This window comes from Mustela lutreola, chromosome 10 (genome assembly GCF_030435805.1).
Source record: "Mustela lutreola isolate mMusLut2 chromosome 10, mMusLut2.pri, whole genome shotgun sequence".
Lineage (NCBI taxonomy): Eukaryota > Metazoa > Chordata > Mammalia > Carnivora > Mustelidae > Mustela > Mustela lutreola.
This window is the reverse complement of record NC_081299.1, coordinates 89,055,537-89,068,035: the sequence shown is the minus strand read 5'-3', so window position 1 is coordinate 89,068,035 and position 12,499 is coordinate 89,055,537.

Below are 12,499 nucleotides of genomic sequence, written 5' to 3'. Positions count from 1 at the left end.
ATGGGCGCTTGGCTCTACTTTAAGAACCAAACAGAAAACAAGCAGTGCAAGAGATCTACACCTGACAAGGATATATATGAGTATCCATGCATGCAAAACTCACAAGGGAAAAATATATGTTTCATTAGATAACATACTGTGACATGAAACTTCAATTGTGCCATTTTCCATAAGGTTATAACATATAATTATAACACATTATATCTTTCTTTCAGTTAAAAGGATACAATCCATTATATTTGTTCTCTAGTTTGAACAATAACTGGGTTACTTTAAGTTTAAATATCTTACCATACTCCTAGTAAGTCATAGGGTAGGAAAATAAGGCTGAACATAACTTGAGCAATATTTATGTACTGCATGTAGTAAATCGAGTAGACCTCTAAAACCTCCCTGAGTGCCACTGATTTCTACATGCACTTGCAACTTTGTGTTGTTTCTAATCACTGGGTGTTTTCATTTTAGAATCTATTAAATAAAAATTGATAAGATTCATTTCTAGAAGATGCAAAGTTTTTATTGAAGAGTATTAGAAATACATCAGAAAATGAAATTAAACTGAGTCACTTGTATCACAAATTTTCTTTTGACCATTATATTATCCATAGGACTTCATTTTCTTTCAGAATATGATATGTGAGCAAGGCACTAAATGTATTCAGGTTATTTTAGGAAGCTTTCAATATTCAGTGGACTGTCCAGAACATAAATTACTAATACTGCTAAATTATATGTCCAATTTACTCTATCAAATATAAATTAAAATTAAATCAGAAATATTTTAATATTGCTACTGTTAATTATATTAAGCATTTTTATATACAGGCATTTTATTATAACATTGACATCAGCATATAATCATTGAAACCCTAAAGTTGTCCCCAAAGTAGTCCCATTTTAAGGGTGTCTATCTTATAAATGAGTTTTACTGAATGAATCTAGTGAAATAGAATGTTTTTTGAAACTCATTTTGTTAAACTGTATAGTTTCATTTTTTTCTTTCTAAATATCATTTTGTATCTGCATTCATGCATAGCAAAACAATTCCATGAGTGTTTTGATTTCTATTCCAAACCTGCAGCTGGAGTGTTTCTAAAAATGATGCATATAAAACATTTCCTCAAAACTGATGTTAACAGAAAAGGCATTAAAGGTTGCCTCTACGAATGAGGACTGGTATTGATTTTTACAAATAGGGTTCTACTGTGCTTTTCATGTGTTCAGTCATTAACCAGAGTATTTGGATTATACAGCTTTTATGATTCTTTCTGCACATATAGTCTGATTTAATTTTAGCATTCTCATTGATTTCAAGGGGTGTCACAGAGGGCAGCGGGACGTACTGGGTTGACAGAGTTCAACATATGGCATCCAATTAGAGACACCAGAGAATGTTAGTACTTTCCCTCTCACTCTTATAAAAAAGAAGGAAAAAAACACTCTAATGCTATTTATTGTTGAGAGAAGAATGCATCTAAGATTCCACTCAAAGGCTTTTATAGAATATCTCTTTTTATCATATTTTATCACAGTGGATTGCAGGAGTTATATAAAAGTTGAAAAAAAAATTTTTTTTAGATAGTAAGAAATACTTGTTCTGGTACAAGACAATTTGGTACCAGACAATGTTGTTTACCATCAATATGGTAAATTTAGATAATTTACTTAAGATTTCTGAGCCCCAATTTTTCCTTGGTAAAATAAAGATAACAATCTGTCTCAAAAAGCTTGCATTTGTTTCCTAGGGCTGCCAAAACGGGATGACTTAACACAACTGACATTTAGTGTCTCCCAGTTCTGAAGACTGGAGGTAGTATAGTAAGTAAGGTATGATGAGCAGTGCCACTCTCTCTCTGATACATGTTGGGGGAGAACCCCTCCTTGCTTTTCTGCTAGCTTCTGGTGGTTTGCCAATAATCTTCCGTGTTCCTTGGCTTGCGGTTTTATCGCTGTAATCTCCTCTCTGTTGTCACATGGCACTCTCCCTGCGTGTCTCCCATCTCTGTATTTCTTCTCTTCCAATAACACCAGTCACATGGAATCAAGGACTGACCCTACGCCAGTATGACCTCATCTAATTAGTTAATTACATTTGCAACAGTCCTGTTTCCAAATTCTGTCACATTCTAAGAGAGTGCAGCTTAGACCTTCAACATATTCTTTTGGGGGCCACAATTAACCCATAACAGAGTTGGAGTAAGGATCTGAAGAAAATAATGATAAAATTTCCTTGCATGCTATCCAGTAATAGTAGCTTTTCAATAAGTATTAATTAGAGAGTTGAGAAGAGAAAATAAATAAAATCACCTAGACCATGGGTCAAGCAGTTGCCTCTTGGTTCCATTAATGACAAAGTCAGATCACAGGAAATAGCTGGCAAAATAAGGCTGATCCCAGAGATTCAATGACCTATGGTATAAGCAGAAAACTCTTAGGTCAGCATTTGCACAACAAACACTGGAACTCTTGTATCTGTTTTACTTGGGGAAATTAAAAAGAAAAAAAACGAGATCTCATACTTCTATTCACTCTGGTTCAATAGAGTTAGGTAGATGAGGTATGTTAGTGTTTTCATGAAGTTACTTTGTTTCTGATACCCAACTAGACCTGAGAACCACTAATTAATCTGGTTTCTTCTATATTAGTGTAATGTACACATTTTAGGTGAAGTGTTTTCACTGTAGCATAATTTTTTACTTTAAGAAAGTAACTCTCCTTCAGGTCAGGATTTGCATATTTTCCAGCTCCTCAGATTCCATGCCCTCTTTCTATTGAAGGGCGGAGTATCAAGTTAAAGCAAAGAAGAGAATTAAGTTCGTAGTTAGAGTCAGAAAGGAGTAGTGCAAGAGAATGAGATTCAAATCAGGAAAAACAAGTTCTAGAATCCACATAATAGAAGAATGTGAGGCAAAAGTCTTTGAGAAGCATATAGATTTCCAGATGGGTTTTCTTTGTTCTATAGGCCTAGGAGACTGAAACTTCCTATAGAGATCTTATTGTAGGTTATCTGGAAAAGCTACAAATGTGGATCTATGAACTGGGGGTTAATAGGTACAAGTTCAGGGGCGCCTGGGTGGCTCAGTGGGTTAAAGCCTCTGCCTTCGGCTCAGGTCATGATCCCAGGATCCTGGGATTGAGCCCAGCATTGGGCTCTTTGCTCAGCAGGGAGCCTGCTTCCTCCTCTCTCTCTGCCTGCTTCTCTGCCTGCTTGTGATCTCTGTCTGTCAAATAAATAAATAAAATCTTAAAAAAAAATAGGTACAAGTTCAGAGATTGAATACCCCATAGGCAGGGACAAATCAGAAATTGTAAGACAATTTGAGAAGTCTTTTTAAAAATGATAATATAAAATTATGAATAAGAAGGAGTATTCAACACTGAACATTTTATAAAAGTAAGCAAATAATCCACAGTGTACAAATTTTAGAATGCTGATAAATACTAAGGGATTCCCAATTTAGAAAATAACATATTTATCCACTGACAGCCTGATAAAGTTCTATACTACTTCTGCTATATATTTGCCTGTATAATACCAGTTACAGATTAGAAAATGACCCAGAATGCTATATAAATGGTCCAAAATGTAAAAAGATGAGAAGTGGCAGAACTTGACTTTAAATCTGGGCAGTCTTATTCTATAATCCATGTTCTTAATTTTTGTATCTATTCTACCCAGTAAAAGGGATTCTCTTTTTTATACATAGATGCCGGGGAATGCTCACAGTCTGTGAAAGGACAGACAGAAAGTTCGAAGAATTATAACACCAGGGAAGGAAAGTGAGAGGTTAAAGGAAAGGAATATGAGGCAGAGTTCTCACTATTCTACTCTTTTGTTCCTCTTAACTTTTATACTATGCTCATACTTTTATAATCAATAAAATAGAAAAAAAAAGAAAAAGAGAGAAGAAAGGAAGGAAGAAACTAGTAAAGCCCATGTATATATTATGATTTTTTTTTCTAATCATGGCTATATCACTTCTCCATGGAGAATATTTTAGAGTTTTAAGATCGCTTAAAAGCATTATTTATTGAGATATAAAAATGCACACATTATATTGTTGGGTGAAAAAGAATTTACAAAAAGTTTGTATAGTTTGAGATTAGAGAGAAACATTTATATAAGTATACATTATATGTCAGATTATATATGGAACAATAAAGACCAAAATTTTAGGATAATAGAGATAGCTATAATTATATCTATGATTGTGTTTTTAAACTTGTTACCTAAATCAGTACATACATGGAATTATCATAATAATAAATGTTTAAGCAATAACAATTGATTTGGCTTCAAAAAACATGACAGTGAATCTTATGTTTTAGACTATTCATAGTGTTAACATAATTAATGAATTTAAGAAAACAAATTACTTTATATTCATGCTAGTGAGTGCAATGAGGTTATATTCTAAACCGTAGGAAGCCAAGAAACGGACTTCATACATTCAACTTATAAATGTTTATTTTTGTTGTTGTTGTTTTGGAGAATGAAGGTTTATTGACTAATTCTTTTATATAGACACATATGAACTTTGAAGATATATAAAGAACATTGTACAGATGCATACCAGACTCTTCAGTATTTCAAAATAAATAACACTTTTATCTGCTGATGCGTAGTGCCAAGTTATCTATAACCACAATCATACTAGCAATGTACTTTGATTAGATTGTATTTATTTGATAACATTTGAGAGCAAAAGTGCCAAAACACAAAGGCAGAGATACAACAATGACAACTTTCAGTCTTTGACCGCTTTTGTGGAATGCTCATGGAATTCTGGATAAGGAAGATAAGAGTTGCAATCTCTGTCAAATAAGAAAATACACATCAACATTCTTTGATGAAACACCAGAAATGCTGCCAATCCTGATCAAGTTTCCTCCTTCCAAGAAGGAAAAGAAAACCAACAGAATAGAATAGAAGTCAGAAATCTGAACTATTTATGCTTGTGAATATATACATATGTATACACATTTTATATTGTATTATATTCTCCATGAATATATATAAATATAACATGCACGTATTTTCTCAGGCCAAAGTCAAATCAATAAGCATAAAAGATTTTTAAATTTAAGAATAAATCAAATACTGGGTATAAGAATAATTAATTAATGAGGTTTTAAAGAAATGTTTGAAGGCGTGGATAAACATAGAAATGAGTGACATCTGTAGTTCTGAAAATAATTCTCAACTACTAAGGTTGAATTTTGCCTCCCACATTCAGTAATGAAGTTGTTCTCTAAAGCCTCCCTGGCATTTTACTTTTATTATGCAGTTCTAGCCACAGCACAGTAACTGGTGCTTCACTTAATGTCACAGTATACATTTTTCTTTTTCTTAGTTGTCTGCTCACTGCACAGTACCATAAGAAAACATCCTACTTTCATGAAAGAATGAAAGGGAGAGCTGTTGGACAAGCATTATTAGCCTGTTAAAAAAAGCATTTAAATTCAGGACACAAAACAAAAAATTACAGATATTACTAAACTATTTTAACACGTCTTTGAAGAAAATAGACATATTCCCTTTTTATATATTTATTTCCTCTAGAGATTTTATTTTTGCTATAGGTTCAAAATACAAATGAATAAAAATCAAAAATCAAATTATGAGGTAGAAGTTATTTTCTCCAATCATTATAGAGTGTTTCACTGTTCAGAGATTTCATATGAAAATTCTCAAGTCTCTCTCTCTTGTATACATATATGTGAGAGAGAGAGACTTGAGAATTTTCATATGAAAATTTTCATATGTGTATATGTAAACATCTGACCATATTTATGCCTTTGTACAATTTAGAAGGTATGATATTAGGACATGATCTAGTTAAGTTAAAGTAAGAAGAAATAACATTTATTTACAGGAGAAGACGAGTAGACCCTACTATATCCCTAGCATTGTTATGATAGCATGGGATGCTTTGGGTAATTTCATCATGTCCCACATAATACACATCCATCTCAACTTGGTAATACAAAAAATACACTGATGCTTTTGTCAGATTCAATACCAATAGACATATCAGCTTCATCCAGATCAGCTGCCAACTCTTAAAACTACTACTATTGTATTTTTCCTTTCTTCTATGCATTTGTTACATTCTGCTACACCACTGGGAGATGGAAATTGTACCATTGTTGTCTTATAAATAGGGAACAGAAAGTCTGAGGAGGGATAGAAAAAGTGTGACTTGGTCATGATGAATTTGCCAGCTTTGTCACTAAGTAAGAGAGTTGAAAAGACCATAATTTTTACAGGACATAATTTCTGTTTGGGATAGAATCACTGTTAAAAGTAATAACCAAGGGGTGCCTGGCTGGCTCAGACAACAGAGTATGTAACTCTTGATCTCAGGCTTATAAACTTGAGCCCCACATTGGGGGTAGAGATTACTTAGAAATAAAATATTTTTAAAAAAATATTTATTAAAAGAGAAAGAGAGTGCAGGGGGATGGGCAGAGGGAGAGAACATTCCAGCAGACTCCCCACTGAGTGGGTAGCCTGACAAGGAACTGGATCTCAGGACCCATGAGATCAGGACCTGAACTGAAACCAAGAGTTGGACTCTTAACCTATTGAGCCACCCAGGCACTCTTATTTAAAATTATTTTTTTTAAAAAAGTAATAACCAAATGGTTAATATTCTATAGCAGATTATACATGATTTTGGGGCACATTGAAGGAGTAGTTTTGCCTGGTTGTTAACATTTCTATTATTGTTTTGATACTATGTTGTAAATATTAGTTTGCATATTATCTTCCACTGGACAAGGAGCTGCCCAAAGACAGGAAGCATGTGCAACCTACTATGAGCATCATTGCTGACCCACAACACACACACACACACACACACACACACACAGTGAGTTAAATTCAATCTATTACCGGTGAAAATAACAGCCCTCAAAAGAGTGGAATGGAAAGAAGAGTACCTCAAAAGAGTAAGAATATGTTCAAAAGAATAGTTACCTTGAGAATGGGACAGCGAAGGGAAGATGGATGTACAGAGTTACAATCAGACTTGGACCACTTCTTAATTAAGTAGTACATTTACAGCTGTTCATTTCATTTTTATACTAGGTTACTTGTGCATATGTTATATATATACAATGTTATACACACTCTTTTCAGTGTATCAAGTGTTATCTAATAAAAGAGAATGATTTAAGAAAAAAAAAAAAAAGAGTAAGAATACTGATGTGTTATCAGAGGCAACCAGTTTTTTTTTTTAGGAAAAGGAAATCAACAGTGACTCTTATTGGTATATTTAGCCCTTGAATTCAACGAAATCAATTTCTGCTTTTGTCTTATTAAAATTATTTTCCACAATTATCTCGGCATGAATCTGAAAAGTTAATAAATCAATTTTAGTGTTGGGAATAGACTCTTAACTGTCCAGTTGCAGAGGTGATGGAATTTGTATCCTTGTAGAACCAATTGGAAGGCCTATTTCTGTGCAGTTGCTCAAATACCTTTTAATTATGCCTTTGGCCAATGCTAAAGAACTATAGAAAATTGTTGAAAAATATTAATCATGACCTTTTTTTTTGGTTTTTTTGTTTGTTTGTTTTTGTCCTAAATTTGTGTTTTTATCATTACTAAGTTTTTTTAGTGATGATTAAGGCAACTTGCAATGTGTTAAATTCATTGAACAATCTACCTAAAGAGTAGATGGAACTATTTTGAATCTATTTACCAACTTTTTTTTTTCTTAACTTTTAGGTTTTTATGTTAAAATAGTCACTTTTCAATCTAATTGTTTACAGATAGGTTATACACAGTGTTCAATACAAGTTATATTTTGGGTTTACCATTCTTTCTGCTCTGGTCCAAACTCTAAATCAATAGATTTGTGGATAATGACTTATCTAAGATACTGTGGATAATGACTTATCTAAGACACTAAGTTTGATTTTAGCATCTTCTTCTCTCCACACCATTTTGTTCTACATATTTTAGGTAGAGTTATGTTTTAAACTGGCAAATCCAAAAATTTCAAGCAATTCTAAAATTCTGCAATGATTTCTCATTGTTTTTGGATAAGGTTTTAAATTATTTACATGTACTATAGAATTTTATATTATTTGGCCTTGCCTATCTCTTTAAGTTCATACTCTGATATGCATGAAATTGTTTTCTATGTCCAAGCCACTTAGGATTTTCTCTGTTCCATGATAATGCAATGTTGCTTCTCACCTTAAAACCACAGCATATACTATTTCTGTGCCCCATAGGATGGTTCTGATACTCAGTTTTTTATAGGGTAATGTACATAAGGCACCATGCAGTAAATGCCATCAGAAGATACTCATTAAATATTATTTTTGGTCTTTTCCATCACATTAATATGGTTTAGTCAGGGTCTTCTGTTTGATAATTTGGAAACTAGACCAATAAACAACATTGGGAGAGGAAAAATTGATAGATGACAGTGGAAGAGAGCAAGGAATGAGGGTAAGGAGTATATACTTGAAATTGAAAGTACTTTGGGTAGACCTTTGGTTCATTTTTTTATTCCATTATTCCTTTGAAATTTTTAATCAATATCATTTTTTCACTTTCTACTAAATGTTCTAAATGCACTATTCTAAGTACACTATATGAGGATATCCCTTTTTTAGGATTATTAACTAAGTATATAAAACATGTCTAATACATAAAAATTATGAAAAATATAAATTCTGTAATATTCATTACTTAGAAGAAGTCTTACTATCCTTTTAAAATGCATTTAGGTATAAGAATCCTCTGTTCTTTTCAAATTTAATTCCTACTAGAAAAATCTTTAAGATTCTTGTTCACTCAAATTATCTAAGAGTCTGAAGCCATTAACACTGTATCAGACTTTGTTTCAGATCTAATTGATTGTTAAGGGATATTACAAGGTTGTCTTGCTCTAGGAAAGTAATGTGAAAGACAAAATCCTCTCCGAAGACCTGGATGGTATTGAGATTTAGCTGAATAAGGAAATAATGACTCTTATTAAACTAAATGTTTGAATGAGAATGTCACATATAGATGCAATTTTCTTTTGTGCTCAAAATTTAATATTTGTTTTAAACAATAACAAAATACAGAATTTAATATAAAAATGATTTTTCATGTCTGCACATTACAGGAGAAACAAATACTATGACTAAGACATGTACATAACATGAGTTTATTTGTTAATTCTTCTTTAGTGTCACCACAGGTAATTATCCTATTAACTGTGCTTTCTTCTTGACATTGTAAGAGTCAACTAAGTGACTAAATACTTAAACTTTGTACCAAGCATAACATTATGCTGTATTGAGATCATTTTTAAATATTTTAACATTTTTTCATTTTATTTTATTTTTTTCAGTGTTCCAGAATTCATTGTTTATGCACCACACCCAGTGCTCCATGCAATATGTGCCCTCCATAATACCCACCACCAGGCTCACCCATTCCCCCCACCCCCAACCCCTCCAAAACCCTTAGATTGTTTCTCAGAGTCCACAGTGTCTCATGGTTTGTCTCCCTCTCCAATTTCCCCCAACTCACTGCTCCTCTCCTTCTTCCAATATCTTCCATGTTATTCCTTATGCTCACAAGTAAGTGAAACCATATGATAATTAACTCTCTCTGCTTGACTTATTTCACTCAGCATAATCTCCTCCAGTCCCATCCATGTTGATACAAAAGTTGGGTATTCGTCCTTTCCGACGGAGGCATAATACTCCATTGTATTTATGGACCATACTTTCTTTATCCATTTATCCATTGAAGGGCATCTTCATTCTTTCCACACTTTGGCAACTGTGGCAATTGCTGCTATGAATATTGGAATATAGATAGCCTTTCTTTTCACTACATCTGTATCTTTGGGGTAAATATCCAGTAATGCAATTGCAGAGTCATAGGGAAGTTCTATTTTTAATTTCTTCAGGAATCTCCACACTGTTTTCCAAAGTGCCTGCACCAACTTGCATTCCCACCAACAGTGTAGGAGGGTTCCCCTTTCCTCCACATCCTCTCCAACACTTGTTTTTTCCTGTCTTGTTAATTTTGGCCACTCTAATTGGTGTAAAGTGGTATCTCAATGTGGTTTTGATTTGAATGTCCCTGATAGCTAATGATCATGATGAACATTTTTTCATGTGTCTGTTAGCCATTTGTATGTCTTCTTTGGAGAAGTTCCTGTTCATGTCTTCTGCCCATTTTTTAATGTGATCATGTTTTGTGTGTGTTGAGTTTGAGAAGTTCTTTATAAATATTAGATATAAGCCGTTTGTCTGTAATGTCATTTGCAAATATCTTCTCCCATTCAGTAGGTTGCCTCTTTGTTTTGTTGACTGTTTCCTTTGTTGTGTAGAAGCTTTTGATCTTGATGAAGTCCCAAAAGTTCAATTTCACTTTTGTTTCCTTTGCCTTTGGAGACATATCTTGAAAGAAGTTGCTGTGGCTGCTTGGGTGGCTCTGTGGGTTCAACTCTCTGCTTTTGGGTCAGGTCAAGATCCTTGAGTCCTGGGATGGAGCCCCACATCAGGCTGTCTGCTCAGCAGAGAGCCTGCTTCCCTGCCTCTCTCTGCCTGCCTCTGTCTACTTGTGATCTCTGTCTGTCAAATAAAAAAAAAAAGTTGCTGTGGCCCATGCCAAAGAGGTTACTGCCTATATTCTCCTCTAGGATTTTGATAGATTCCTGCCTCAAGTTGAGGTATTTTATCCATTTTCAGTTTATCTTTGTGTACGGTGTAAGAGAATGGTGGAGTTTCATTCTTCTATACATAGCTGTCCAATTTTCCCAGCACAATTTATTGAAAAGACTGTCTTTTTTCCACTGGATATTATTTCCTGCTTTGTCAAAGATTGTTTGACCATAGAGTTGAGGTTCCATAACTGGACTCTGGACTCTGTTCCACTGGTCTATGTGTCTCTTTTTGTGCCAGTAACATGCTGCCTTGGTGATCAGAGCTTTGTAGTAAAGCTTGAAATCAGGCAATGTGATGCCCCCAGTTTTTATTTATTTATTTATTTTATTTTTCAAAATTTCCTGAGCAATTCGGCTTCTCTTCTGGTTCCATTCAAATTTCAGGATTATTTGTTCCAGCTCTTTGGAAAATACCGGTGGAATATTAATCGGGATGGCATTGAAAGTGTAGATTGCTCTAGGCAGTATAAACATTTTAACAATGTTTATTCTTCCAATCCATGAGCATGGAATGCTCTTCCCTCTTTTTGTGTTTTCTTCAATCTCTTTCATGAGTGTTCTGTAGTTCCTCAAGTACAGATCCTTTACCTTTTTGGTTAGGTTTATTCCCAGGTATCCTATGGTTCTTGGTGCTATAGTAAATGGAATCGATTCTCTAATTTCCCTTTTTGTATTTTCATTGTTAGTGTATAAGAAAGCAACTGATTTCTGTACATTGATTTTTTATAGATTTTATTTATTTATTTGACAGACAGAGATCAAAGTAGACAGAAAGGCAGACAGAGAGAGACAGAGAGGAGGAAGTAGGCTCCCACTGAGCAGAGAGCCCAATGTGGGACTCTATCCCAGGACCCTGATATTGAGACCTGAGCTGAAGGCAGAGGCATTAACCCACTGAGCCATCCAGGCACCCCTGTACATTGAGTTTGTATCCTGCCACATTACTGAATTGCTGAATGAGTTCTAGGAGTTTGGGGGTGGAGTCTTTTGGGCTTTCCAGATAAAGTATCATGTCATCTGTGAAGAGAGAGAGTTTGACTTCTTCAGTGCCAATTTGAATACATTTTATTTCTTTTTGTTTTCTGATTGCTGTTGCTAGGACTTCTAGTACTATGTTGAACAAGAGTGGCAAGGGTGGGCATCCTTGTCATTTTCCTGATCTCAGTGGGAAGGCCGTCAACTTTTCCCCATTGAGGATGACATTCACTGTGGGTTTTTCATAGATAGATGTCCTGAAGTTGAGGAACATTCCCTCTATCCCTATACTTTGAATCATTTTAATCAGGAATGGATGTTGTATCTTGTCAAATGCTTCTTCTGCATCAATTGAGAGGACAATGTGTTTCTTCTCTCTTCTCTTGTTGATTTGTTCTATTACATTGATTGATTTGCAAATGGTAAAACATCCTTGCAGCCCATTGATAAATCCCACCTGGTCATGGTGGATAATTTTTTTAATGTACTGTTGGATCCTGTTAGCTAGGATCTTGTTGAGAATCTTGGCATCATAGTCATCAGGGATATTGGTCTGAAATTCTCCTTTTTGGTGGGGTCTTTGCCTGGTTTTGGGATCAGGGTAATACTGTCTTCATAGAAAGAGTTCAGAAATTTTTCTTCTGTTTCTATATTTTTAAAACAGCTTCAGGAAAATAGGTATTATTTCTTCTTTGAATGTTTGATAGAATTCTCCAGTGAATCCATCAGGTCCTTGGCTCTTGTTTTTTGGAAGGTTTTTGAGGGATGCAGTCCTCAATCTTGTTACTAGATATCGGTCTATTCAGGTTGTCAATTTCTTCCTGTTTCAGTCTTGG